This window comes from Quercus robur, chromosome 4, assembly GCF_932294415.1.
Source record: "Quercus robur chromosome 4, dhQueRobu3.1, whole genome shotgun sequence".
Lineage (NCBI taxonomy): Eukaryota > Viridiplantae > Streptophyta > Magnoliopsida > Fagales > Fagaceae > Quercus > Quercus robur.
The window spans coordinates 66,154,773-66,182,525 of record NC_065537.1 but is presented as its reverse complement, the minus strand read 5'-3'; the positions used below and the strand labels follow the sequence as shown (position 1 = coordinate 66,182,525).

The 27,753-nt window shown below is 34.0% G+C and overlaps 1 long non-coding RNA gene and 1 pseudogene across 14 annotated transcripts; one reads left to right on the top strand and one right to left on the bottom strand.

Annotated features, from left to right (window-relative positions):
• Positions 1-3,943: 3,943 nt before the first annotated feature.
• On the bottom strand, positions 3,944-5,472 carry LOC126722420 (UPF0481 protein At3g47200-like; annotated as a pseudogene).
• A 951-nt stretch (positions 5,473-6,423) lies between these two features.
• On the top strand, positions 6,424-10,938 carry LOC126723411 (uncharacterized). Of its 14 annotated transcripts, none has more exons than XR_007654268.1 (6): positions 6,424-6,829; positions 7,656-7,811; positions 8,256-8,309; positions 8,431-8,819; positions 8,897-10,246; positions 10,551-10,938. It is a non-coding gene; the product is annotated as an uncharacterized LOC126723411 (long non-coding RNA). The 14 variants fall into 14 exon arrangements; XR_007654261.1 differs by having other exon boundaries at positions 7,950-8,309; XR_007654262.1 differs by having other exon boundaries at positions 6,425-6,829; positions 7,656-8,309; positions 8,431-8,567; positions 8,770-8,819.
• Positions 10,939-27,753: the final 16,815 nt, after the last annotated feature.

Genomic DNA, 27,753 nt, shown 5'->3' with positions numbered 1-27,753 from the left:
TTTCAATCGATCGAGCTTTGCAATTTTGCACAGTAAGTTTCTGCATTTAGCTCGATTCAAACTATAACAAATAAACTTTGAGCAAGCCTAAATTTAGACTCGTTATACAAAATGAAGTTCTAATACATTTAGTTCCTAAAGTCTTAGAACCAAACAATTGCAGATTATCAAAAAAAAAAATGTTTTTGAAAGTAGGCACAAACAATGCTGAAAAGTCCATGATAACAAATGAATGGTACAAAGTCTACAGACGCAATTAGATAGGGCTGCCTAACGTAAACAAAGTGACATGACGAATACGTACGTGTCCACTCGGATGCATAAAATTAAAATAGCATGTTAAATCTGTGTGTTTCATTGGTAATGTTCAAGTCCAATAAGGCGACATTACATCATGCATGTTGAAACGAAAATGAAAGTCAAAAAATAGAAGGGAGAGATGTAACAAGGCAAATTGTGTAGGCACTGGGCCATCTATTAAGAATAAATAATTCTTCTACTGACACAATTTGTTGAAGTGATCAACCTTGAGCGATTGACAATTATTTTTATATGGACACACTAAATATACATACATATATATATATATATATTTTTTTTTTTTTTATCACTCAAAGACGACTATTTTACTAAATTATGACAAAAATTGTGTTTATAAATTTTCTCATACACTTGATTTTTCTTTCTTCTTTATTATTATTATTGTTTTTTGGGGGGAAAAGATTTTTGAAATAAAGCTCAAGAAATTGTGTTTTACTAAATTGCGACATTACATCATGCATGTTGCAACAAAAATGAAAGTCAAAAAATAGAAGGGAGAGACGTAACAAGGCAAATTGTGTAGGCACTGGGCCGTCTATAAAGAATAAATAATTCTTTTACGAACACAATTTGTTGAAGTGATCAACCTTGAGTGATTGACAATCATTTTTATAGGGACCCACTAGTTTTTTTATTTTTTATTTTTTTATTATAATCACTCAAAGTCGACTATTTTACTAAATTGTGACAAAAATTGTGTTTTTAAATTTTCTCATACACTATATTTGTCTTTCTTCTTTATTATTATTATTATTATTTTTTGGGGGGAGAAGAGTTTTGAGGGGCAGGGTTTTGCAATACTGATTTATCTAATGCTTTGATTTGTCTTTTCTTCTTTATTTCATCCTTTTTTTGGGAAGATTTTTTGGGGGCTGTTTTCTCTTGCCACTTTATCCAAGAAGCTGAATATACATACTTTCCCATCATGTTTAGAGGAGATTTCATCCTCCTGAAGAACCCACCGCCCACCGCGTCTTTTTAATACTCTTACCTAAGTGACTTTTTTCAACCTGTCAATTGTCAACTTGTGAATCGGACTTTGCACCATGCTGTAGTGCCTTAGGGAGAATCAGTTGACAATCTAGATATTGCATTAGTGTAAGTTGCTGGGTTAGAAATAAAATTTGTGGTTAAGTTGACTATTACATTGCTTTGATGCAAAGCCAATGAGCCTTCTCCCATAACAATTGATTGGAGGGTAGGGTTATGGGTTCAAGACTCACTTGGTGTGTGTGAAACTTGTCAGTCAAATAAATTAAAAAAAAAAAAAAAAAACCTTTGACGCAACAGTAAGTTGGGAAGTGAGAATTGAGACTCCACTTTGAGTAGCCCGTCTCATCCTTAAACTTGTGGATGGAGTTCATTTAATTTTCGTTGAACTGGTTATTTGACATCAATGAACAGAGCAGGCCTTCCCTTCTTTTACCTACACCTTCTCTCTCTTGTTTATGTGAATCTCCTCTAATGCTCTACTATATTCTTTTATTCTGAAGTGGAGGAAATTGCAGCCTTAAGTTCAAGAACCTTGACTTAAATATCAAAATCTCCTACGCTATGGGACAAGTACTATCCCATTAAGAATGAGTGATGGACATATCAAGACCTAGCTGTCATAGTGTTATATTGGAATTTCCCTGCAAGGAATGTTGGAATAGAAAATTGCTCGGATGATGCGTAGAAGATAAGCTATTTTGGTCAGAAAAAGGTTGAAGTGGTAAGGATCATGTCACCATGTTCTTATAGGGAAGACATGTATAGGCTATGCATCTGTCATTTGGTTATATGATGGCTAGACCATTACTCTTCCCCCAGCCCATGATTTGGGTTGAAAATGCAGAATATTTGTTTGCATTTGAGGCAGAGTAAAGTTGAGTATACAATTACTTGTATTGATGAACAGATATGGAAACACATCCAATAGATATTTTTGTCTCTTGAGCTTGATTGTGTCAACTTGCATATGATTATTGTCATTTGCAGCTATAATGAACGAACTTATAACCCCTTCTTTTTTGTTATTGCTATCAGCTTCTCCAAATTTGGTGCATTTCTTAATTTGCACTGCTTTACCGTTATTTTTCATTATTGAGAATGCAGTTTGTGCCGCACTTTTAGCATAAACCGAGTACTGTATTGGCTTTATGTATTGTTCAACATGTCCAATTAAGTAAATACATAAGCAAAAATCATGTTACTAGGAACTAACTGCAACCAAAATACACATAAAATATACTTATCAAATTGTCGTAATTAAGCTCTTCTAAAAAAATTCTTGAAAACGCCAATTTTTAAACTGCGAATGGATTTCCATAGTTTCGCGGGAAATTAAAAAGGCAATGATATTCCCATTAAAAAGGAAAAAGAAAAAGAAAAAAGGAAAAGATATTGGGCTATACTTAACTGAGAGAGCATAATCAGGGCCTCTAGATCTATTCTCGACGATGGCCCAACTTATTCATGAATGAGTTTTGTCTTTCAGCCCATTCTCCAGGCCCAATTTGTCCTGCAAATTGTAGCTTCTTATGTGAAGGGGCTATTTTGCATTAATTTGGCTAAATTAAAAGTACAGGGTATTTAATTCAGTGCAACTAAGCTAAAGATTACTGGGTCTCAGTAATATATTTTAAAATTCAAAATTTTTCATGTTTTGATATACAAAATTATTACTTAAACTTTTGTTTTCAAGTTTGCTAAAAAACCTTTTTTTTTTTTTTTTTTTTCAATTTAGGTAGAGTTTTATTTTACTTAAACTTTTATTTTATTTTAAAATTCACTACCGCACACCCTTAGTGCAGTAGTTACTTCACAAGTATGAATGCTTGTGGAGGTGTGAGGGACAAGGGCCGGAGTTCAAGTCTCCAAGAGCAAGGTTCATACACATATACATTTAAATTAGTTTACAGTAGAAATTTTATCTTGTATCAAAAAAGTAATATATTTTAAAATTCAAATTTTTTTCATGTTTTGAACTTTTGATATGCAAAATTATTGCTTAAACTTTTGTTTTCAAATTTGCTAAAAAAACCTTTTTTTAGAGTTTTTATAAATTTTATTTTATTTGTTTTTTAAGAAAATATACTTGAATAACTGTAATAAATATTGCAATAAAATTTAGTGAATAATACTTGCATGATTTTAAAATTTTTTTTAAAGATATAATTTAATACATTATTTTAAATATTCTATTCTAATTGTAAAACTTCTTTAAAACCTTTTAGGTATGGAAATAAATCTAATTATCTAAACTACGTATATCAACATAAAATTCTGATGTTTGATGGAAAAAATTCTGGTGCAAAAAAAGAAGTTTGGAAGCGGTCGTATCCCTGGTGATACATGTTTAATAAGCAACGCCGTATATGTTCTTATCCCTGGTGATATATGCATATGTAATGAATTTGTTCATATTAATTATCTCATGACCGTTGCTCTTCCTCATCTCAAACCCTCTTGCTTGGTTTGGATAGAAAATGGTATGAAACAACGTTGGTCTACTTTGAGCGAAAACCAATCCTCTCATAGCAATTACTCGCTGAGTTTTGGTAAATATATCTGATAGCTTTTATTAACTCCATCAATGTTCATATATATCGCCTTACAAAAATTGAAAAAGAAATGCGGTAGACAATGAAAATGGAAATGCCATAGAAGTAAAATTTCTCATCACACTTACACAATGAATCCTATCCAAAAGCAAATAACAATCCTATCCAAGCTTTATTTAGATAAAAAGTAGACGACAATAAGGGAAGATAAGAAATCTGCAGCAGTCTAAACTCTTCATGAGTCCACGTACTAACCACACATTGCACACACTGCACTTGCACAAATTTATTGAGAAGTAATCAAACAATAGGTACTATTTGGATGATAGAACATACTGTTTGTATGAATGTGAACACCAGAAGGATGATAGCAGCGATGGTAGAAGCAAGTCTCCAAGGAGTGCTGAAATATTGATGCCTTAATGTTGCCTTCCATTTGTGCCAAGGTTTCTCATAGAATGCGTTCAATTCTTTGAAGATACGATTGTGACTTGGGTTTACGCCTGACCATGAGACATGGATGTTAAGCTTGTTGACCAAAGATGTTGCTGCTTTGTTGTCTCCCAGATAATTACGAATAATTCCCTCATCGCAAAGTAAATCTATCTCTGGTAGAATTGACAAGGCAATCCAATAACAAATAGTAATCCCTAATGTATGTTTTTTCCCCCAAAACAATACTGCTCAAATGCCATTACATTTCGAATAAGAGCTTGGGTCTCATCATATAACTCTAAGCATGGCATTTCCAACACTCCGTTTTTGAAGTCAAATGTTATGTCAAGTAAACATTTGCTTGATTCACCTGAAACTTTACTCCTGCCTCATGCAGTCGTGTTGCAGAGTACATAAGTGTAACATTTTCAGAACCAGTTTGTCTTTTCGGTAGGTTCTGGAGTTGTGGTAGCTGAAAGATTCTGATCAGATCGGTGAAGTGTTCTATTTTCACATTCTCGAGGGCCATTTCTTGAACATTGAAATGTTCAAAGAATTTGAAAGTTAGATCAATTAAAGAAAAGGTGTTTGACAATTTGGGATTAAGGTTGAATAGTTTCTTAAGGACAAAGAATGGAAGCTGGTTTTCAAGTAATACCAAGTCATATATGATCAATATCATTTGGTAAGCTCAAGAATGAAGATTGCATCTACCAGAATTATTTTCAAAAAGACATCTCTGTCCATGCCAAGCGAAGCCTCTGCATAGCAACAATAAATGTGTTCTTCAATCTCCCTTATAGTGCTTACTAAATTCTCCAAGTTTATGTTAGCCCCTGCAATGAAGCTCTTGAGATACCTCACTTTAAACTTTTCCATGGGTTGTATTTTTTGTCGAAGTGGTAAAAAGGGCCAACTGAAATAATCATAGGAGTGTAGGCTTGTTCATTCACTTTGCGAAGGTGATCTGGAATTCTTTTGATGCGACACTCAAATGAAAATGAAGGCTCTGGCCTTTTATTAATTTTTTCGGGGGCACTAACCAACCTTTCATATTGACTTTTGTTTTCATTTGAAGTGTTTGCTTCGTTTTGATTTTAGTATTTTCAGTTTCAATTTCTATTGAAGCATTTAATTCTTGTTGAATTTCTATACTCACTGCTTTTTCCATCTATAGGGTTGTTTCCTTAAATTTCCTGATAAAAAACACAATTAGCCATTACCATTATAGCTTTAAACAAATTTACAAGAAATTTTCTATGTAATCCACGTGTAATGTAATGATATCTATGGTATAATATGATGTTGTTGCCTTTTTTGTTTTTGAACACTGATGTTAATATCTAGGGACTTAATTTCACTTAGATTCATGTCATTAAGAAGACGAAAATTGGAATGTAAATTTTTAAGCATAATATTTTATTTAATTAATAAAATTTTATAAAATAATATATATCTATATATATAATAATAGGTGAAGCTAAGAGAAATTCAAATTATAATTCTAAATTAAAGTTCTAATTTTGCATCATGTGTCTTAAATTAATTATTTTTAAAGAAGTTTATTTATTAATTTTAAAATAAAATGTGAGATCACATCATAAATATTCATCTAAGTGATTTATTAAGTTCAAAACTAAAGAGTCTATAATAAATGAATCACAAAAAAACGGTGCTTCATAATAATTAAAAAAAATATATGGAAAATTTATATTTTATACCTAATAATATTCTTGCAATTTTTTTTAAAGAGTTAACAAAATATAAAAATGACCATCAATAGTATTTAATTTATATATATACATAATAATTATATTATGCATCATATTGTATATCTTTAAATGTATCCATGCATATGCATGTAGTTACAAACTAGTCTATATATATAATAATAGGTGAAGCAGAGAGAATTTTAAATTACAATTTCAATTAGAGTTCTAATTTTATGCCAAGTGTCTAGATTTATCTTTCTAATTGTTCAATCCAAATCTGAAATTGGAGACCAAATTCACCTCCCCTTCTAGAAATCTGTGTTCTACATTTAAATGTTGTGCTCTTTTATTTATTTATTTATTTTGGCTAAATAAAACCTTCTGCTCCTCTTTATATATCAAACACTCTTCTTTATATCCTATCAAAAAAAAAAAAAAAAACACTCTTCTTTATATATCAAACACGCCTGTTTTACAGGTTCACCTCCCCTTCTGCCAAAGCCAACAACGACAACAACACCGATCTCTTCACCTCCTTGATCTCAGACATCAAATCCTACTCTGGCAACGACCCTCTTCTCGCATGGCTCCAATATGTCTCTCTCTTTCTTTGTGGGTAGCTCTTTTAATGGTTTTAAAAAGTAAGATTGTTTGGCATTTTGTATATACAGAGGGATCAGAAAGATGAAGGATTCGCTGCCTTCGCAAGTACTGAACGAGAAGCTGCCACGGTTTTTGCAGAAGTGCGCGCAGACCTTCGATTCCGATCGCCGTTACAAAAACGACTTACGGTACCTCCGCGTTTGGTTACTGTTGGTATTTTACTATTCCATCGCTTTTTCTTTTTTTCTTTTTTTCGTTTTCTTCTTGATGATTTCGATTCTGGGTCGTTGGGTTTCTTAGAAGTTGTTTGTTTCCTGTGGAAATGAAGGGGAAAGATGTGAAAATCAAATTTGGATGCTCTTTAGATTTATTTGGTTATCTTAATGTTGTGAATTTATTCATTTATTTTAGTGTGTAGATGGGTTTTTGTGGATGGTCTGAGAGCGCTTTTTTTTTTTTTTACATTTTCTTATTGTTGATTTTGATGCTGGGTTATTCGGCTTTTGTTCAATTTCATAGCCTTTGTTTGGTTCCTGAGAGAAAATGAAGGAAAAGTTATGAACATCAAATTTGGAGTTTTAGTAAACAGAAGGGTTGTTTTGGGCTAAGTTCACTAGCTTTTTTTTTTTTTGTTATTATGATTCTCTTTTGATTTATGACATATCATCTTCATAGAAGCGAGGGAGTTGATCGGAGTTAATCGTGAATTGAAAAATGCCAATTTCATTGTCTGCATCATAATTCATAAGTAATTATTTATTTATTTATTTATTTTGTGAGTAGATGGAGTTTGCGGATGATCCAAGAGTGATTTTCATTATCTTATGGATGATTTTGATAATGGGTCATTCATTTTTTGTTCAATTTCATAACCCATTCCCTTTTTTTCAATGAATGCTATGAAATTTGAAAGGCATCTCTCAGGATCAATGATGAATGCTTTTCAGTTGTGACTATTCTTATTTAATATTTTCTGGTTATTCGGATTTTTTGATTTCAAATATTTTGGATTTATATCTGTCAATTCCTTTCTCTACAGAGATGAGGTGGGTTCTTTCTAAAATCCTTGATAGCTCTTTCTCTCGCTGTCAATGGCAGACAAGAAATTAGGGTTCTTCACTATAAAAGAAGAGGATTATGGAGGCATAAAGAGAGGGGAGGCACGTACTACTACAGAAAGAAGGAGCACCAAAGAGTAAGACCTTTCTTTTATTCTGCACTTTTATTTAGTTGCTTTTCTGAAATTTAATAATTTGTTAAGATAAAGAGAGGCTGGAACCACTACCGGTGAGTTTTTATCTTCAATTTAAATTTGTTTATTAATTGTGATTAGGTTTTGATATTCACAACCAACCCAATATCAGATCGCTGGAACTGCTACAAGTAAAATCGTTTATGTTAATTTTGTGCGTTTAATTGGATTTAGGTTTTGCTATTTTGGTTGGTTGGTTTTGATTTAAGAAATTGGTTTAGATTTTGTATAGTCAAAACCTAATATAGATTCCTTTCAATATATAACCCTCTATATATTCCCATCAGTGGTCATAGAAGAGTGACCACTCTCTAACAAACTGATTTTATTTTGGTTTATTTGGAAATATCTCATGTCTCATTCTTTTAATGTGTTGTGGCTTATAAGAGAAGAGCCAGTAATGAGGAGAAGTTTGTTGATTCTATGTAGAAGAAAGCTAAGGTAACAATTCCTTGCTGATTGTTCTCTGCATAATCTGCCATCTAATTGGTTATCAATCATAGAGTTCAAATACTTTTCTAGGTTTTGTTTTATAGTTCTCAAGTTTCCTTTGTTGTGGCAGGAGGAAAAAGGTTGAATTTGCATCAAAGAGATTCTTGGTATTCTTTCGTGGACTTACAGATTGATTAATTTTGATAGCAACCAGATTCCAAGATCCTTCAAAGGCAATGATTTTTTAAGATATAATATTTGGTTCCGGTAAATTAGCCTGTTTTCTATTGAAACTAACAGAATTTGTATTGCTCTATTTATTTATTTGGTTGGTTGAGAAATTCTGTTGATGGGTTTTGTTGATGAGAATTTCTACGCTGAATCTAAAATTTAATACTAAATATTAAATTTGATGTTCACTTCTTACTTTTTTTTTTTTCTTGTCCTAATTTCGCTGTCTCATTGACAGGCTTCAAGCGTAGGAATGGTGCACACAATCTTTCATTAATAACTATGCAAGTTTGTATTAATTTCATTTGATTTTTTTATTTTTTTTTATTTTTATGATAGTTAGATATCTATTTGCTTTATTTCAGATTACGTTTGATATCTATTTGCTTATGAATGATATCAGATCTGACCCTCACTTAAACAAAGCATAAGGTATCACATTCACAAAACTTAACGTAAGGTATCCTATGCTTTCTTGCTTTCTGAGAAAATTTCATTTCCATTCCATGTGTTTGTCTCAGGTTTTTGTTTTGTGTGTCTTTGGGTTAATAAGGCAACAAGACTAAAGTTTTTAAGGCTGTCTGAGACTGTCAACAACATCACATAATGGTAGCTTAAATTCTTCTTTCATTGCTGATTTTTTTCATTTGCTTTGATTTGTAAATAAGGACTGTGTTTTTGGAGAAGTGAATAATGACTCTAAGTTCGTTACATTTCATACTGATTGTACTGTCGATTGCCTGAATGGAAGTATATAAGTAAGATTTCCCTAATTTAAATGCCATTGTGATTTTTTTGTTTTTTGTGATGCACTTGAAGCATAGAGTTTCTTTATTAAAAAATTGATAGTTGATACTAGGTTAATATTTCTTCTTATTATACTCTATGGGTTTTGTTTTCCCTTTACTACACAAACACAAACAAAATTCCAATATGTTATTTATTTATGTAGTTATCCCAGATTTTTTAAAATTTGGGTTGCCAAACATAGGTGTATATGATTTAGACTCAAACCTTAAATAACTACCATTTGTTGTGATAAGATTGTATAGAAATTATTCACCATAAATGTGTATTATCCATACTTCTAAGAGGATTGGCTCTGTTCCTTCTATGCCTACTTAGATAAAGTGGATGTGGTTTTGTAAGGTGCCATCATCAGAGGTTCATTTGAGACCAATTGTGAGAATTTGTGGTATAACAAAATTTGAAAATAATTATATTGAAAGTTAACACAAATCTATCTTTTAGATTTATTGGTTGAAGAGCAATTTCTTCAAAATTGGTTGGCACCGATAAGCAAGAGTTCAATGCAGATGTTGGTCATTTTGGAGTAGGAATTTGTCATGATATATGCTTCTCTAAAGTTGCTACATTCCTGTCAAGGTAAGCAAAATACTAAAATTTTGAACTGTTGTAGAGATTATAAACAAAAGAGACATGCCAAATCTGCCTTCAATTAAAACGTCAGGTTTTTAGGAGTTATCTTGCAACTATACAAAGTATTTTCAACCTTTCATTAGGTTATCCCACTTGGAAGACCATTTTTTAGTTATTATTACATGCGTTTTGTGAAATTTCATTAGACATGTGATATGTAATATTTAGTCTCGATTCCCACTTTATCTCATCCTATTATAGATTTGCATCTCCTCTATAGGACTCAAATATCACATTGGATTCTTGCTATCACAAGTGTAGACTATGTTGGTAAGGTATTGCTTGCTTTGCTGAGCTAAGTTCATTTTTTGGAGTTCATGTAATTGTATTTTTTTTTAAAACTTCATCAGTCACAATTCTGCATTGTGTGCTATCCGAACATTTGAGTTAAATAGTCAATATTATCTTGGTTTGAGAAAACCCAAGACCTAATCAGGGTGGCCAAGAGCTTCCTTAGTCTCTGTATTATTAGGTGCACCAAGAGCTTTCATGTCCTTTTATTTCTATTTTTGTAGGGATCACTATTTTCATTCTTTAGATTGTATTATGAACTTTCATTATTGTTTTAATCATTTTCAGGTGTGGATTTTGAGATTAAGTTGCTCACAATTGGTGGGAGAAGATTGAAGCTTACAATTTGGGACATAGGCAACTGCTGGAATTATTTTGAATTATAGTTTCATTTTAATCTTTGATTAATGATGCTTTTGGAAGTGATAGTTTATGCTAACATGTAATCTTTCTCTTCTTTCAAGTTAGTCATTGCTTTTGGTGCATAAATAGATTGTAGAGCTATTAACAATAGATGAAAGATATGTATATATGATTTTTAGTTAGGTGAACTTTTGGATTTTAATAGAAACATTTAACCTTCGGATGTTGAAAAAACAAGAAGGTAAAATGTTCTGTAAATTTTAATTTTGTGAAACTGATCAATGGCAATTTGAAGTGTTAGAAGAGACAACAATATTGACTTCGGCTTGAAACGTACTCAAAATAAACTCAAGGACAGCATATTAGACATGTCTATAGAGGAAAAGTGCTATCTGATGGCATCTCCACTAAAAACTGTGAATTGCAACACACTTCTGATTCCAATATGCTATTCATATCCAATTTTATTAGAAACTTTTGAAGAAAGTTCCATCAATGTCCCTTTATATATTTTAAATAATAAAATGCAATATCCTCTCTTTTCTTCACTGTAGCATCACTTAAATAATAAAATGCAATATTCTCTTTTTTTATTCATTGTTTTATCTAATGCTATCCTATGTATGATAAGCCAAAAAAAAAAAAAAAAAGACCAATAGCGTTACTTAGATAATAATATGCAATATATATTTATTATTGTTTTATTTAATTCTATCATCCGTGTGATAAACCCAAAAAAACAAAAACAAAAACAAAAAAAAATTGGCCAATAGCATCATTACAATTAACCAGTCCCGTGCGGTAGCACGGGGTTACATACTAGTATATATTAATAGCTAGATCTTAGAGAAAATCTAATTAAATTTTAATTGAATTCTCAGTTTTGCGCCACGTGTCCTATTGAATTTTTAATTTTTGTACCAAGTGAATTATTGAGTGTAAAAATCGAAGAGTCCAATTCCAATTAGATTCTAAATTGGATTTCAATTGGAGTTCAATTACGTACCACGTGTCCATTTAATTTTTTAATTTTTGTGGCATGTGAATTATTGGGTGCAAAAATGGAAGAGTCAAAATCTAATTAAATTATATATATAAATATATATATATATATATATAAAATGAGAAATCATTACATATTTTAGAAATATATGATTTAAAAAATGTATAAGTTAATACCATGTATAATTTAAACTGTATAATTGTGATTTTTTTTAATTGCACCCATGCATATGTACGAGGTTACACACTAGTTTATATATATATATATATATATATATATATATATCAATAGCCAAAGTTCAAAAAAAATCTAATTAGATTTTAATTGGATTCTCAATTTTGCGCCACGTGTCCCATTTAATTTTTTATTTTGTACCAAATGAATTATTGAGTGTAAAAATCGAAGAGTCTAAACCACATGTCCATCTAAGTTTTTAATTTTTGTAGCAAATGAATTATTATGTGAAAAAACCGAAAAGTCTAAAACCTATTAAATTATATATATTACCATTATATATTTGAGAAATGTAAGGTTTAAAAAAAGTGTAACTTAATACCATGTAGTTTATATATATATATATATATATCAATAGCCAAAGTTCAAAAAAAATCTAATTAGATTTTAATTGGATTCTCAATTTTGCGCCACGTGTCCCATTTAATTTTTTATTTTGTACCAAATGAATTATTGAGTGTAAAAATCGAAGAGTCTAAACCACATGTCCATCTAAGTTTTTAATTTTTGTAGCAAATGAATTATTATGTGAAAAAACCGAAAAGTCTAAAACCTATTAAATTATATATATTACCATTATATATTTGAGAAATGTAAGGTTTAAAAAAAGTGTAACTTAATACCATGTAGAACTTGAACCTCTTCAAAAAAATGTATAATCTAAACCGTATAATTGTGATTTTTCAAAATTGTACTAGTGTATGTGCACAAAACTACACACTAGTATAAATTAAAGCACAAACCCATTCCATATTAGTTTTTTATTTTAACTTTTATGTTTACAATAAAAGTCCAACTTATGACATTTGCTCCATAATGATTGCTCCTATCATCAACTTAAGACACAAATCAAACCATCAACGAAAAACCCATTAACCCAAACCTAAAATTAAAATCAAACACAAACTTGATTGGCGACAAAACAATCCACTTGTCTTTGAGACCCAAACCCAATGGTGGTGGAACATTTAAACTCAGATGAGAGGGGTATGACAATAATGAGCTTCGAGTGACACACACGCACACACAGAGTTTTCTTTGGGTCTCTGATTCTCTAACAAGTTCGATAGAGATTGATTTCTTTGTTTGCCAAAGAGAGAGCTAAGATGAGAGATCTTAGAGAGGGACATTGGAAGAGAGAGCTAGGATGAGAGAGACATAAGGGTTGAGAGGAGAGAAATGGTTAGTAAAATAAACACGAGAGAGAGAGAGAGAGAGAGAGAGAGAGAGAGACGTAAAAGAACAAAAATAATATAAAAAATGAGAAATGATTATATAAATAAAATAGAATGTTGAATAAATAATCTAATATGATGTGTTTTAAAAAGTAATTAAGTAAAATAGTATAAGTAGGTTCTTATAATAAAATAAAGAATTTTTTGCATGAATTGATGATGTGAAGGCTCTAAGCAAACTGGAAGTATTAAAATTGTACGGATACTTGGTATAAAATTATAGTAGTTTTACAAATCTAATATAAGAAAGTGTAAGACAAAATTAAAGCGGATTAGCTTAATTATTGAACTTTCACTTTGTAAGGTTGAATCTAATCAACCATCTTATTGGCTTTATTCTGTGCCAAATTTACTTGTATTTCAGCAATTAATAACCCTGTATTTAGGTGGGATTTTTGTAAGGGTAGTGAGTGAGATAGTGTGAAGAAATACTCAAGAGTATGCAAGAAAAACAGAGACTCGCGACTGGATCTCGTGGGTGACTCGCGGCTACAAGCTGCCAGAAGCTGCACACGTGCCAGGCATGCCAGAAGTTGAAGCGTCATGCTAGTTGGAGCACTACAGGACAAAATAGAACAACTGGCCGTTTAGTTATCTCGCGACTGGAACTCGCGACTCAGTCAAGCCGTGAGCCAGCCCTGTTTTGAAAAACCTGACTCTTCACATTCCATTCTCACCCAAGTATAAATACCCCTTATACGCACGAAAGAAAGAGAGCCTTCGGAAAAAATTTTGAGAGAGAAACCCTAGAGAAAAACAAGATTGATTCATCCCCAATCTTTATTAAGAGACTCTTCAAATTCCTCAAATCTCTTCCTCTCCATTGTTAAATCCTTGAGAGGCCTTTTACCAAAACCTTTTCTCACCATATCCATTTCTGTGAGAGGGTTGTTTGGTATTTTTGGAAAGTAGTTAGGAAGAAACCAATTTCACATTGGTTGATGCTATGGTCAAGTAGCGGAATCTGGAAAGTTAGAAAAGAAATAGGTTCGGCACAACCTCGTTGGAGCAAGAAGCTTGGAAGGCTTAGGTACACTGGGTAGATTAGGCTTGGAGGGTCTATTACTATTCATGTATCCCAACTTCATTTTCTAGTGGATTACTTACCACTTGGAGGGCGGAGAAAAGGTTTTACGCCGAGGGCTTCGGTCTCCTCTTCGATAACACATCGTTGTGTTATCCTTGTATTTGCATCTCTCTTCCCTCAATCTTTGCCTTTTATTTTCTACTGTGGATGTGATTTTAATTGGTTTAGATTGTCTACCAATTCTGTTTATAGCTTGTGTTCATTTTCCGCACTCTTATTGTTTGTCATAAAGCTTGAATTTGTATTTTTGTTATTGGGGGTCTAAATGTTCAAGGGTGTTTTATACACTATTTGAACTTTCACACTTTAATTATGTATAGATTAATAATACTCTTTCCAATATGTTATCAATGGACAAGATAAACCACATTCCACAATTTCTTTCTCAAAAAAAAAAAAAAAAAAATCCACAATTTATTGTCACAAATATCTTAATATAGTAGATGGAGAAAAGATAAAATTGCTAAAATGAACAACGAAATTTGTAGGCTTGTTCTGAAGATAGTTGTTTTCACTAAAACAATTAAAGTCAACTTCATAAATAGATTTCGTAACGCCTCTATTAGTTGCATGCATATGTGTCCCAGATTGTTACCAAGAAAACCACAAATTTTGCCTTCAGAATCAGATGCAAGGCAGAGCCAGGGTTATCGATGGGTCCAACTGCATTCCAGATTCTCCCCCCTTCCACCTTAATTTCTTTTTCTTTTTCTTTCCCTTTTTTAATTTTTAATTTTTTCTTGAGGTAGTTCTTTTTTTATATAATAATTAATATGTTATTATTTCTTTTATATGCCAAACTTCATTTGGAAACTTATAAAAGGGAAAAAAAGGATGAAAAAAAAAATCAAGAAACAATAAATTTACACTACATTTGTTTTGCTGTAAATTTTTTTTTTTTTTTTTTTATGAAAAATATATATTTTAGCATTTTACAGTATTTTTTTCATTGTAAAATTTGATTAAAGCTAAAAATGTTTTCCGTTGACGATAAATTTTTTTGTAGAATACTGTAAAACGTTTTACTTTTTAAATTTTGTTAAAGCATTTTACAAAAGCACACATAGCTCTCCTCCCTTCCCCCATTTGGTGGTTGGGTCACCACTCGCTAGTGTTGGACGTCCGTTTGTTGGAGTTGTCGGTTACTGGACTTCCAATACCGCGGCTCAATGTTTTTGGAGGTTTTTGCTTGAAAAAATTTATATTTCACACCAAATACTTGAAAATATTTATTGAAAATTTTGTATATTTTAAATATTTTACATTTGAAAATGTTTTCCACCAACAAAAAAAATGGAGCATAATTTTCTTTTCATGTATATTACAGTTCAAAAGTGATAAAAAAAATACTAATAAATGAAGTAACAAATTCTTAATGTAATTGTTTATTTTTTTTTTCATGTAAATTTGTATGTAGGTAATAAGATATAAGAATGATTACATAATGTGGGAGAACAAGAGTTCGGCCCATACAAGGCCCAAGCGGAGAATTGTTAGGTCGAGGTCCAGCCTAGACATAATAAGCACCAAGCTGAAATACCCAGGGGCCAATGTATCCTCAGTGACTAGATCTAAATAAACCTTGATCCCCCTCCCCCCATCAAGGAGGGAAAGTAGTGCCTTAGGAGAGCTTGCTAGTTGAGCACAAAATTTGGCATCAAGTACAAATTACTAGAAAATCATTTCAACTATAGAGTTGTGGATTCCATTCCTGACACACGATTAGACATGCTAGAATAGTAGCCTAGATCCAGAAAGCCACCCAAGCCCCACGAGTGAAGGGACCCATATACACAGAATATTTTCCCATCATGACAGATCCACTAATGGAAGGTTATAAAAACGAAGGAAGGGGTCAATGTTAAGGGTGGGAACATTAATTCGAGGAGAAAAACACTTGAGAAAGGAGATAAACTAGAAAATAGTACTTGGGAAAGGTGATCCAGTTCGAGACACCCAAGGGGCACCTCAGCTATTTGATATTCTCCTCAAACACTAGTCAAATTTCTAGCAAATAACCATTTCATAACCGTTTTAAACCATCATTCATCAGCCAAACTTTTTTTTTTTTTTTAGATTTCCCATCGTGGGCTAAACCTAGAATAGAATACAAATTAATTGGGGGTTCAAGCCCAATGAGCCCAAAGATGTTGGGAATTCACCTTCGCACATAATAAACTCAAAATTTTAGTACTGTTTTCATGTTAACTATCAAGTTTCAAGGGTTTGTGTTTGTTCACCACATATATATAAATATATAATATATATATATATATATATATATTAAAGTCACAATTTGATTATTTTATAAGTTTATATTAACTAAAATATTATAGTTACATAAATTGTACCTACTTAAAAAAATATGTCATATAATAACTCAATCATGTGTAAAAATCTCTACATGTAAGAGCAAATGTTACTTCCTCCAAAAATAAAATCCTGACTCTATTACTATGCATGAGCTTTACAACAACGGAATTAGTGGCATTCCAATTATTGCATCTCAAGAATTGTCTTTACAGCGAATAGAATATAGAAGAAATGACGGGTAAAATCCCATCTATTGTAGATAGGGGAAAGACAATGTTATTTGGAATAAATATTATCTATTCTATTACGAGTGATTCATTTCTTGTTTTACCAATTATAGTTTACCATACATCCTTTAAAATAAATTCTAAAGTTCAAGAAAATAAAAGATAATAGAAGATGAAAAGAAACAGTTGATGAAGTATAAAATAAAGGATAATAAAATATTTGAGTGTGTCTTCCTCATCACCAATTAGTTTTAAGGTAGAATGGCATAACTCACGATCCGACAGATAGCATGACCATTACTCTTCTCCCAACCCATGATTTGGGTTTAAAATGCAGAATATTTGTTTGCATTTGAAGAGTTAAGTTTTATTTTTTATTTTTTTATTTATTTGAGAAACACACACACACATATATAGGGGAAGAGGGATGAGATAAGGACATATACTCACGCGCCAACACCAAAACTGCATGCATTTGAAGAGTTAAGTTGAGTATACAATTACTTGTATTGATGAACAGATATGGAAATGCAGTCCAATAGATATTTTTGTCTCTTGAGCTTGATTGTGTCAACTTACATATGATTATTGTCATTTTTAGCTCTAATGAATGAACTTATAACCCTTTTTTTTAATGTTATTGCTATCAGCTTCTCCAAGTTTGGTTCATTTCTTAATTTGCACTGCTTTAACGTTATTTTTTATTATTGTGAATGCAGTCTGTGTCGCACTTTTAGCATAAATCGAGCAGTGTATCGGTTTTATGTATTGTTCAACATATCCTTAAGTAAATACATAAGCAAAAATCATGTTATTAGGAGCTAATTGCAACCAAAATACTCATAAAATATACTTATCGCTCTTCTAAAAAAATACTTGAAAACTCCAATTTTTAAACTGCGAATGAATTTCTACAGTTTCGCGGGAAATTAAAAAGGAAACGATATTCCCATTAAAAAAAAAAAAAAGAAAAAAAAAAGGAAAAGATATTGGGCTGTACTTAACTGAGAGAGCATAATCAGGGCCTCTAGATCTATTCTCGACCATGGCCCAACTTAGTCATGAATGAATTCTGCCTTTCAGCCCATTTCTCCAGGCCCAATTTGTTCTACAAATTGCAGCTTCTTATGGGAAGGGGCTATTTGGCATTAGAGCAACACTCAGATATAGTACTTAAGTGTTGTTCCATAGGTTCTTCTCTTAAGATTCTACCTCATACCTTTTTTTTCATGAATGAAAGTGTATTGAAAGTTCAAATAGTGTAAAAACACCCTTGAACGTTTAGACCCCCAATTTACAAATTAACCAATTCAAGCTTTATGTCAAACAACTAGTGTGCGGAAAATGAACAAAAACTATAATATAGAATTGGAAAAACTATTTAAGCCAAATTAAAATCACAACCCACAGTAGATAATAAAAGGCAAAGCTAAAAGGGAAATAAGATGCAAACACAAAGATAACACGCGATGTGTTATCGAAGAGGAAACCGAAGCCCTCGGCATAAAACCTCTCCACCGCCCTCCAAGCGGTAAACAATCCACTAGAAAATGTAGTTGGGATACATGGACAGCAATACACCCTCCAAGCCTAATCTACCCAGTGTACCTAAGCCCTCCAAGCTTCTTGCTCCAACGAGGTTGCGCCGAACCTTTTTCTTTTCTAGCTTCCCGGATTCCGCTACTAGCCCGTAGCATCAATCAATGTAGATTGGTTCCAGGGACGGACCTACACAAGGGCAAAGGGGGGCCTTTGCCCCCCCCCCCCCCAAAAAAAAGAAAAAGAAAAAAGATTTCCCTTTAAATATATATATATATATATATTTTTTTTTTTTTTTTTGTTTCTCATCCTCTAAAATATTTAGATATTGACCTACCAGAAAATAAATAAATAAATAAAATTCATGCCCCTTTAACTACAAAAACAAAATAAATAAATAAATATGGACTAAACAAAAATTGCGCACAAAATAAGAAACACTTTTTTAGTATGTTATATTTTGTTGATGTGTTTTATAATATGAAATGTTTAAGAAATACTTATTTTGTATGTAGTATTTTGTTTTTTTTTTTTTTTTTTTTTTTTTTTTTTTTACGAAGATGTAGTATTTTGTTGAATATGAAATAGGTGTTAGTTTTTATTTTCATAAAAAAAAAAAAATGGTTTTAAGCTTTGGCCCCCCCCCCAAATATGAATCCTGGTTTCGTCCCTGATTGGTTCCTTCCTAACTGCTTCCTAGAACACCAAACAGCCCTCTCACAGTGATGAATATGGTGAGAACAAGGTTTTAGTAAAATGCCTCTCAAGGGTTTGACAATGGAGAGGAAGAGAGTTGAGGAATTTGAAGAGACTCTAATGTATAGATTGTAGGTGAATCAATCTTATTTTACTCTAGGGTTTCTCTCTCAAAATTCTCTCTGGAAACTCTCTTTCATTTGTGGGTATAAGGGGTATATATACTAAGGTGAGAGAGGAATGTGAAACGTCAGGTTTTTCAAAGTAGGGCTGGCTCGCGGCTTGGCCTCGCGACTTGACTGAGTCGTGAGATCTAGTCGCGAGATAGCCGTATGACCAGTTGTCCTGTTTTGTCCTGTAGTGCTCCAGCTAGCATGACTGTTCACCTTCTGGCATGCTTGGCACATGTGCTGCATCTGGCGGCTTGCAGCCGCGAGTCACCCGCGAGATCCAGCCGCGAGTCTCTGTTTTCTTGCACACTCTTGAGCATTCGACACTCTATCTCACTCACTACCCTTACAACAAAACCCACTTAAATACAGGGTTACTAAATGCTGAAATACAAACAAATTTGGCACGGAATAAAGCCAATAAGATGGTTGATTAAATTCAACCTTGCAATCTCCCCCTTTGGCTATTCCGTGACAAAACCCTAAAGCAGACTCTAGACTTAACATGTGAGTTGGGAACAGTTGAGCAAAACTCACTCACACCTAACTCTAGAAGCTGTGAAGCACTTGAATCATAAGAACATGAAACTCCTGAAGCACAACAATACACCATGATCATTATATGCAGAAAAGTATGAAATGCATATGAAACAGGCTTAAGGTGATCAAGCAAAGATGAAGTGAAGTATCAAATCATGGCTTGATCAACCAAGTAATCACCACAAGGTAGTGATCACAGTGCTCATTCACACTTGGAATGAACACTTGAACATACAAGTTAACAAGAACAAAGCAAGTTACTTGTATGCCCAACACTCAACCAATGCATAATACACTAAGTATGCATCTAGGAACAATCCTACAAGGGCACAAGAGTGACAATACTTAAAAGAAAATGCAAGACATTTAGATAAAAGTACTAATTTAAACAAAGCATAAAAGGCTGCATAAAGCATGGTGGTACAAACCATAAAGCCTACAAATATGTATAAAAACATAACCCTAAAAGCTTACAAAAGCAACATGGGTACAAAACACAATATATACTGAATAACATCAACAATATATATAAAAAGAGTAAACCAAGTTTATAAGTTATGAGTTAGAAACAAAAATACACCAAAACCAAAGTGTATCAAACCCATAGTAACACATTATCAAAACATAACATAAACCGAGTTTCAAGTGCTTTATGACTGCTCCCCCTCAACATAGTGCTCCCCCTCAAGGTCTGTTTCTCAAAATTTCTCCCCCTTTTTTACCGGAATGGCCAAAGGGTCACTGCCCATGATGTGTGGTGAAGTTGTCAAGTTTTGCGGAGAGAATATCAAGCTGATCCTGCATGGCTGCCATCCTCTCAGACTGTACTGTCTGGACATCTCTGAGTCCATCAAGCCTTGCCAGGATGACCTGAAATGCATCTTGAGGTGCAGTTGTTGAGGTAGAGGCCCTGTTCCTTTTTGCTCTGCTTTTGGGTGTGGATAGCTGTCCTGCAGCCTCTGCTTCAGTATCCATTGGATCACCTTCTTCTTGTTCAGCCCCTTCTTTATCTACATCACCCGGAAGCCGTACTTGTATCCTTATAATGGTTTGCTTGTTGATTGCTGAGGGTGTTGGCATTAGGCTGAGGTCTTGAGGAATTGGGACACCTTTTGCTCTGAAAATTAGCATGAGAAGGCTAGGAAAAATCAGCTTAGCTCGGGAAGTTGTTCTGGTCTCATCCATTATTGTATCAAATATATGGGAGCTAATATCAATGAATGTTTTCTCCTTGAGTTCCATAAGAAAAATGGCTCTGGCATTGTTGATAGTAGTGAGCTTCTTCATAGGATACAAGTTGTTCATCATGATGATGGTGAGGCACCTCATGTCAACTGGAAATGCTGTAGTATTGAGACATTTCCCTTCTCTTTGACCACTAATGCGGTTTTGGACAGTTTCTAAAGACAACATCCTGTCTTTGTAGTTGGTAAACTCATGCTCCTCTAAACCCTCAAGACCAAGGACCTCATCAATATCATGGGCATTTAGAGTGAATTCATGCCCTCTTACCCAACAATCTAATTGATCTTCCCTAATCTTCACATTAGAGTAGAATTCCCTTATCAGAGGCTCACACACACCTGGTAATCCACTTAACAACTTTTCCCAACCTCTGCCCTCAAAACAGGTGGGAATAAATGTGTCCTTTAAGTCCACTAGATCCACAAATCTCTCTTGAATTATGGTTCCCTTCATGAAAGAATCTTTGTATCTCTCAAAGTGTTGAACAGACCTAAACAGATTATTATCCATTTTCAATCGTTTGTCAGCCTTTTTTGCAGAAGTTTTCTTCTTCGGAGTTGAGGGAGCCATCTGTAATCAAGCAGAAGAGGCCACAACATACAGATAGCACAATAGATAGAATTATAAACACCAGGGAATATGTCAAAAAAAAAATGAGCAATTTGGTGAAGCAAATGCCACATAGTATAGACCTAATCAGAGAGAAATGAGGACAATATCATGCAATGACAATATTATGCTAACACACCAGCCCCACAAATAGTGCATACACCACAGGACAAGACATGGTACAGTGCTAAATGCAACTAATCATGAGTTACATTAATCACATGGTAGACAGAGACAACAAACCAAATTCACCACAAATGAAGGGTCAAAGATCACAAAAGACCCATAGGAATAAGGTTCAAGCAAAATGGGTAAAAGAAACCAACATGTCATAGAATATCAAATAAAGATTAGGCAGTCAGATATACTTAAGATGACAAATAGAAGAACATATATGAAACCAAGAACTGAACAAAAATATGCATGAGAACAATTTCTTACATAATCTAAACAAGAACAGACCCAAAAACACCGAAACAAACCCATAACAAAAATCAAACACACCAACACAAATATTCACGAAAATGAAGATCAAAGTAAGAGATATGAGGTGAGAGAATAAGAGCCCATACCTTGTTTTTCGAAAATTTGAAGGTGAACAAGTGCAACAATGGAGTTTGTGAACGGAGACACGGAGTGTTTGGGTAAGAACAGTTGAGAGAGTAAGTGAACAGTCACAAAAAATTCGAGGGAAAATTGAAAAAGATTTAAAAACTGCCCCTATTTTCGCCAAACACACTTTTTTCGCGACTGAAATGAGTCGCCAACAAGTTGCTAGGTCAAGCCGCCAAAACACTCAAAGACAAAGTTTTGAAAAAAATTTCTAAGTGTTTTTCGCGATTGGAAGGTCTACCAGTGAGGGAGTCGCGAGCTTAGCCACGAAAATCTCTGAGTAATCCTCGCGACTGGACCTTTCACTCGCGAACAAGTCGCCAAAAATGACCCGCGAACTCGCGACTGAGGCCTGCGACTTGACTTACCCGCGAATGAGTCGCCAAAACAGGGCAAAAATGATTTTTGAAATTTTCAGATTTTAAGAACAAAATACTTTCCAAAAACACCTAAAACACTCAAAAATCTTTTTGTGCTTGAATCAATAAGGATTGAGCATGTGAGAACACATTTCATCAAGTACAATCACACAAATGAATATGGCATTTATTGAACATAGACTTTTGTGTTGTGTGTGGATATCAACAATGAGATAGTCCTTAGCCTAATGTGAAGCTTTAATGATCAATTCAACCAAGGCATACACAATTAGCACTAGATCATATGACCCATCTCAATTATAGAAATATGCATATATGACCTCCCACAAAACTTGATAACATAACCTGGAACTTTACATTTGACTCCACTTTCAATCATAGCATTTGATCTTTTTAAATCCTTTCGAGACAATCACCTCTCATTGTGAGAGTGATATTTGATATTTCACCTTGATGAGATAGCCTTTGGCTTTTTGAATAAACTTTCACTTTAATTTTTGGTCGCTTTTCTTTTTTCCTAGTCGAATACTAGTATGTGCGATAGGCTTTTGCAGCTCAATATCTCTTTTCATTTGGAGATTTACATTTGGTGAGCTCTTTTTAGCAAAAAAAAAAATAAAGAGTGGGAAGATATATAGACACAAGTCTATGCATGTCTCAAGATCATCATAACCATTCACTAGTCATTCATGACAAGTTTGAAGATCTATTTACAACAATCACATAGATTTCAAGATTTCTCCCAAAGTGATAAGAGTGCAAAGAAACAAGTTATGCTCGAAAATGCACACAACCATTAGCACAAAGGTACAAGGCAAAACAAGTTTTGAGACAAAACTCAACTATGTCAATCAAACTTTTTGATTTTCTAATTTTTATGTGATTTTTAGATTTTTGACACAAGAAGAAAAAGATTGATCAAAAACAAAAAGAAAACCAAAAGTATGCACAAAAAGACAAACAAACAACCATCAACATAAACAACAAGCAAACAATCAAATATCGTCACAAAGCATAGGAAGTATTAATGCATGGACATATTGTAATGCTTATGCATGAGTACCCTTTTTCACCCACACGTCACTTGCGTTTGGGGTGATTTCCTTATAAGATTGGGTATGGGAGTTAGGGCTTTCAAACTTTCGTGTGAAGCTTTCCAAGCAGTTGGTGAATGCACCAATCATCTTCATCACGTTCATCATTCTGGGATCACTGTTTTGATCTCTTGATGGTTCACCAGCCCAATTTCTTCTATCATTTCTAGGTCCTCGTGACCTTTGAGGAGTTACACTATTCTTTGCTCTCAGTTTTTGACAATTTGGTCGAGTATGCCCTTGAAGTCCGCAATGATGACACACATAATTTGATCTAGGACCTTTTTGTGGTCGTGGACGAGACTTGGCTCGAGATTCAGACCTGCTCACAGATTGATTACGTGAATTCAACAATTGTTCCTTCCCCACATTTCTCTTCTCCTCTATCTTGGGCTTCTCAGTAGTAGGACCAACATCAGCTGATTCTTTGGCCATTATAAACTTCACTTCTTTAATGACATTTCCAGATGAGCTACTTCCTCCGGTATATCCCAATTCGGATTTGTCTGAAAAGCTCTTTTGAGATGAAATAACATCATCTAGCTTCTTGGTGGTGATCCTCTCTATTTTAGCATTCGCTTGCACAACCTCTTGCTCAAGAAATCTCACTTTTGTGTAAGCTTCTGACAGCTCACCATTCAGTGTTTCTATCTCATATTTGGCCTCCCTATATTGGATTAGGAGACTTTTATAGTCCTCCTCTGCCTTCTTCATTTTTCTCACAGCTGCCTTGGCCACCCTTGTGTACTCACCCGACTTCTCCAGGAGTGAGTTATAATTCTCTTGAAGCCATTTAATGTTAATTGGAGCCATTTAATGTTAATTTGAAGCTAATTTGGGACCTATTAATGTTAATTGTGCTGAAACCATTTTCCAACAAATAACCTCTGCTAACCATTTCATTGATATCTCTCAGAATATTTTGAATCTGTGTATGAGGTTAATTTTTTCAGAAACTAGACATCCGGGGCTTCAATTTGAGTACAAGAATGAGACAATTCCGATCAGAATTGAGTCAGATATGATTTTTCAAATTTGGCTCTACAGGCTGTTACAACAGCTACGGGAAAACTGAACTTTAGCTTGCTCCTTACTCCCATCAATCTCTCCATTTAATGCACAAGATTATCCCTAAGGCTAAAATGAGGTCTAGGTTCATGATTCTTTGTCAACCCTCATTAAATGCTCTTCCATTCATATTTCCTCTATCACTACTAAATAAACCCTCCATCTCCTTCATTCCAAGACACACAAAAACCCCCTCTCTTCTCCTCTCTTGAGTTCTAGGAAGTTGAGTAGTTTTGTCATATCTTGTTCTTCTTAAGACTCAAGGTATTGAGTGAGACTCACTCTTCCTCTCCTAACTCTTCTTTTCCTCCACCTTTAGGACCTTCCTTAAGAGTCTCCTCCTTCACCATATGGATCTTGCATGAAGGTATAATCCCTTTTCCTAATTGATTTTTGTGTTGCCATGATGAGAGTTTAAGATTAAAGCATGATAATAATCATTTAAATTCTTTTGAACATATTTGAATGTTTTTAATTGTTCTTATATGTTCTTCACATGTTCTTAGTTGTTCATCACATCTTCATGCATAACACTAGTTTTAATCTTAAATTCATATCAGAAATATGAAAAAACATGTTTGTTTCGTAATTCTTTCAAATCTTTGAATCTAAGTTATCAGCATCCATATACATTCACTATAATTTATTTTTCAATTCCAATGCAATGCTTAATAAATTGAATTAGAGTTTATCACATGCACACACATTAAATTTAACATGTAAATTGATTGACATATTAGATGATGTGATATGAATGTTGGCCACCATGGTCGAGAAGACCGGTTTCATCTTGCAAGGTGGGTGCCTAACACCTTCCCACCTTGTAACATAGCCTCCAAACTTAGATCAAGGGTTAGTAGACCAATATTTATCATTGTGATTTTCAATTTTTAGATTGTAAATAGGAAACAAAGCTATGTACTTTACCTTAGATTGTATTTAGGACCAAAGCCATGTAACTTTCCTCTGATCAATGTAAATTCAATTGAAAATTAATAAAATGAGGAATTTTTCAATTTTGGTTTTCTTATTTATCACAATAATTAAATAAGTGGCGACTCTATTGTAAAACCTTTAATCTAAAAGGGAAAATATAACTAGTCGAACTTCCATTTTGAGAGGCAATAACATGACTTCACTTATTCACGTGGGTTTGACCCAACATCATAAAAATGGGCCAGGGGTGCGGTCTCTCACACTCTCCTTCATGAGGAATAAAACAAGGAGACCCGCTTTTTCCATATTTGTTCCCATTATGTGCAAAAGGGCTATCAGCTTTATTGAGAAAAGTTGAAGAAAATTGATCTCTCATAGGAGTTTTGTCTAGCAAAGATGGGGTACGTATTTCAAACCTTTTGTTTGCTAATGATAGTCTATTGTTTTGCCAAGCAACAATTGATGAATGCCATAGACAGCTGGAATTATTGGGCAAATATGAAGGTGCATCTGGACAAGCAATTAACAGACAAAGGACATCCCTCTTCTTTAGCAAAAATATGAGGCATGAGGTGAGAAATGAAATTCAACAACTATTGGGTGCACGAATCATGACGAAATGTGAAAAGAATTTGGGCCTTCCAATGCCAAATGGGAAGTCGAAGGTGGGAACGTTCAAGGAGTTATAAGAAAGGATCACAAAGAGGGTAATGGGATGGAAGGAAAAGTTTTTCTCAAAAGTGGGTTATGAAATCCTCATCAAAACGGTGGCTTAAGCTATCCTAACTTATTCCATGAGTTTATTCAAGCTCCCTAAATCCATATGTGACAACATCAATTCTTTTTTGGCAAGATATTGGTGGGGCCAAACTGGTGTAGAAAAGAAAATCTATTGGATAAGTTGGACCAAGTTATGTACATCAAAGAAGAGAGGAGGAATGGGGTTTAAGGACATCCATGCTTTCAATCTTTCCATGCTAGCCAGACAAGCATGGTGCCTAATTCACAACAACGGGTCCCTATTTTATAGATTTTACAAGGCAAGGTATTTTGCAAGCACCTCCTTTTTGGATGCCGAGTTGGGGAATAACCCATCCTTTGTATGGCACTCTTTTCTGGCTGCTAGGGATATCATTTATGCTGGCTCTCGATGGGAGATTGGGGATGGTAGGAAAATACATGTGGCCACCCAAAATTGGCTACCTCACCCCCCGGTATTTATCAATGCATCACCAGTGAATATGACAGTTCATGACTTGATGAATGAGGAGTCTAAGCAATGGGATAGGGGGAAGCTCTTTGCTACATTTGATAGACACACCTGAGAGACCATACTCACCATGCCTCTTAATCACCAAACCACACAAGACAGATTGGTATGGATGGAGAATAAAGCTCACACCTTCACGGTTCACACAGCGTACCAGGTTGCTCTATGCCTACAGCAGCCAAACCACGCTGATCATTCATCGGTGCAAGCTCAGGGAAACACATGAAGAAAATATGGAAGCTGAACGTGCCACCTAAAGTCCGCACTTTTCTCTGGTGGGCATGCTCAGGACGTCTACCAACAAGGCAGAACCCACCCAAGAAACGAGTCAGAATCGAAGAACACTGCGAACTGTGTGATCACCAGACTGAGACAGTCAGCCATGTGTTGTGGGAGTGTCCATTGGCGCGGAATGTATGGGCATTATTCAAGGGAAGTATCCAGAAATGCGGCAACGGGCCTATTGACTTCCTCCTCCTCTTTCAGAAGATGCAACAGAGGCTTAGTCTCGTGGAGTTGGAGAAGTGGGCACTACAGCTTGGATGATTTGGCATGCTCGAAATAAAGTCTACTTTGAGAGGGTGCAGCTCCATCTGAAGGTCATCTTTGAGAGTGCACTAAAATGGCTTGAGGAATATCAACGTCTAATGATGCACAACGGGTATAGTTGGGAGGTAGTGCAGGAGTTTTCTAATTTCTCTTATGGATAGAATGTATAGCGTACGTCTTGTGGGACATCACAACATGTTTACGCTGTTTGCTGATGGTCCACCCAAAGGCTAGATGTTTGGTCTAGTTATTACCCTGTACACTTGCTTTTGAAATAAAAATTTCTATCGTATTTGGCTTCAAACAACAACAACAACAACA